Genomic DNA, 3409 nt, shown 5'->3' on the forward strand with positions numbered 1-3409 from the left:
GGCCGGGCAGTGGCGCCGGCTTCCGGAGGGCCTCGGTTTCCCCGCCCGGCGGTACCAGAGTCGAGGCGCGATCTGTGCCGGGACCAGCTCCCCAAGAGGCAGTGCTGATGAAAACAAGTTAAAAAGAAAGCCAGGAAAGCGTTTGCTCCATGGAAACACAGGCACGCCGATCAGATCGCGCCACCGCGCCTTTCTGGCTGCGTCCGAACCCCCGGGCCTCCTGGGCCCCTCTGACCTGCCCTGGGCCTGACAACTCGAGGGCCCAGTCGCGGGAGCTTCGACACCCAGCCTGACGCAGCCCGCTGGCCACTGTAGGTCGGGACGTGGCTTGGTTCTTGCATAGCACTTTGCGCTGTGTTGCATTCTCTTGCTCATCTGTCTGTGCATTTATTCACTGTTTTGTTAGTGTGTATTTGGGACTGGATCTCCCTATGTATTTCAGGCTGGCCCTGAATTCACTGTGTAGCCCAGGCTGGCCTCAACCTCTCAGTGACGCTCCTGCCTCAGCCTCTTATTACTTATGACGCCGCCTTCCACTTGCTAGGATGGGCGCCGGGCCTTGTCTACTCCGCGTCCCTTACACCTGCAACACCGGGCAGTATTCGGCCCTGGAGTATGAGTGAGAGGGACGGTGTCTCTGCCACCCCCCAGGCTGAACTGTGACTCCAGGATGCTATGGAAGGGACGCTGGGGCTGGGGTTAAGAGGTGCCCAGAAAACGCCAGCCTGAACGGAGTCTGGAAGGGGAGCTAATTTTAGCAGAGGGCTGGGATCAAAGCCAAAGGTGGCCCTGGAGAAGCCACCAAACTTGGGCTAAGCCGTCGTGAGAGGAGAGGCCCGAGGCCAAATCCCAGACACCGGGGGCCACCTGGACTGTGGGCTTCGACCCGCTCAGGGTGAGGGAGTAGGGCTGCTCTGGAAGTTCTCTGTGGTTGGCACATGCATTGGAACAGGGCAGGAGGGAGAGGCTGAGGGACCTGGTAGACAACGCAGAGACTTCCTCCAGGGAGGGCCCGCGGACAGCAGAAGAGAGGCCAGGTCTGCAGAGGCTGCATGTGGCAGGCAGGGTCTCAGGACCCTTCCCCAGGCCATCTCTGGAGAGGGGACAGAAGGCGGGGCTGAACGTGGCGAGATCCTGTGGGATGTGAGTCCGAAGCGCTTGTGGGACCGGGCAGTGTGAGTGTGTGCAGGCTGGCGCTGAGTGTGTCCAGCTGGCGCTCAGCGTCCTGGCGTAGCCAGGTCCGGCATTCTGAGGCTAGGCTTGGACTCCGCACACTTTCTGGCTGCCCTGGGAAACCCACAGCCCCCTTTGGTAAACTGCTGTGCTGGACGAGATGACTTCATGTCCAGACGTCCTCTGCCAGACGGCGCGGCCTGTGGCCTTCTGCCCGGCGAGCCTCTGGGCAGAGGTCTGGCGCTGCTTCCGCAGGCAGTGGGGGTTTTCAGCTGAAAAATGTGGACAGTGTTCTGCTACCTCACAGGGTCCTCCTAAACCTGTCACTGCTCGCACCAGGAATAAAGTCACTCACACACTGAAAGAAAAAAGGAGAGGGACAGAGAAGAGGAAAGCAGAAGGCTCTGCCTGTCCAAATTCTTCTGCCACGACGCTTTCTCCTTGGTCAAACTCCCTGTGCAGGAGGAAGCAAAGGAAAATGAAAGGGCTGTGATTGGAAAGTTAAAAGATTCTTGTTCAGTCTGGCATAGTGGCGCATGCCTGAGATCCCAGTGCTAGGAAGGCTGAGGCAGGAGGTTCATGGCAAGTTTGCGGCTGGACTACATAGTGAGTTCAAGGCCAGCCTGAACTACAGAGTGAGACCTTGTTTCAACCCCCCCACCCCCGCCTTAATGACTTTATTTCTGGAAAGGCTGCTAAAAGCTTATTTGGAGTATACTTCTGTATCTTCTTTAGGGATTACACGGACTGAAGAATGCCTGGATAGCTTTTAGAAAGTATTTTTCTGCTCTGCAGAAAGAACACATAAAACCTAGTTGTAGAAACTGATGTTCGATTGCAGATCCATTTGCTTTGTAGATATATTCAGTAAATACAGTTTTTCTTTCCAGTGATAAAGGAGCCTTATTTGTTGTCAGACTTTTTTTTGAGACAAGTTGTCACTGTGCAGTTCAGGCTGGCCTTGAACTCGCAGTGATCCTCCTGCCTCAGCCTTCCATGAATCCTCAAAAATCCTCCCTCCTGCCTTGAACGCATTTATCCCATATTCTGGCCATTTTCTGCAGCAGCTCTGGAAGTCCTTTTTTCTGAGTGATCAAAAACACAATGAGTGCTGCTGATGCTGAGCGCCATCTAAGGGAAAGGCAGCTCCTAAGAGCAAGGCTGTGTCCTTGTCCGCGATCTGGCGCCACGTGACTTCCATCTCATGCCCAAGGTCAAAACGACTGTGAAAGGTCAATGTTTTGAATCAATTCAGGACATCGAGGCAGCAACGACCACACAGCTAAGGTGCTTGTGTGTCTGTGTGGGGACACGAACATGGTTATCTAAAGCTGCTGTTTGTCACATCTCCTGACTATAAACAACCTGCTGTGGTCAGAGGGCTTGGCCCTTGGGTCACTGCGCTGTGGGCCTTTTCCAAGGGCCTGGTGGGGTGTTGCTAGGTTTCGGGGTTTGCCTTGGGGAGGGGTTAGTGGTCACAGTGGGGACCCCAGGTTAGGTTAAAAGGTTGTTACAGAAGAGCAAGCCCTTGCTCCCTCTCTGGGCCCCTCCCTCCTGGCTTCTCTGGCCTCCTTCCTTGTACCAGGGCTCCAGCCACCACACCATCTGCCACAAGGTCCTTATCAGGGCTGAACTCACCTGCCACACCTGTGAGCTAACTAAATTGCTTTAGAAAGTCACCCGGCGGGTTGTGGTGGTACACTGCAGCAATCCCAGCACTTGGGAGGCTGAGGCAGGAGGATCATCTTGAGTTTGAGGCCAGCCTGGGCCTCACAGTCCAAGGACATTTTTTTTTCTCAGTACTGGGGATTGAATCAAGATCCTGTGCTTGGCAAGCAGTCATGGTGCTGAGCTACATCCCAGCCCTCAAGGACATCTTGAACTATGTAGTGAGACCCTCTCTCAAAAAATAAATAAAATAACAAAGTCACTTGGCCTCATGTATTTCATTATAGTAATAGAAAGCTGAATAATAAATAATCGAAATATCCACCAATAAAAATAAAAAAATGCAGCCGTTCCTATGAACTACTGTGATGTACACAATGAGACAGATGATCTCAGAATAATTAATCTCAGTAAACAAAGCCAGAGTCCCCCCAAAAGCATGTGCTGTGGGACTGTATTTGTGTGTAATTTCAGAAATGCAGGGCGGGGATTTAGCTCAGTGGTTCGGTGGCCTGCCTTGCAAGCACAAGGACCCGAGTTCGATCCCCAGTACCAAAAAAAAAAAAAA

Source organism: Fukomys damarensis, unplaced genomic scaffold (assembly GCF_012274545.1).
Source record: "Fukomys damarensis isolate Sample0158 unplaced genomic scaffold, DMR_v1.0_HiC HiC_scaffold_17, whole genome shotgun sequence".
NCBI classification, from domain to species: domain Eukaryota; kingdom Metazoa; phylum Chordata; class Mammalia; order Rodentia; family Bathyergidae; genus Fukomys; species Fukomys damarensis.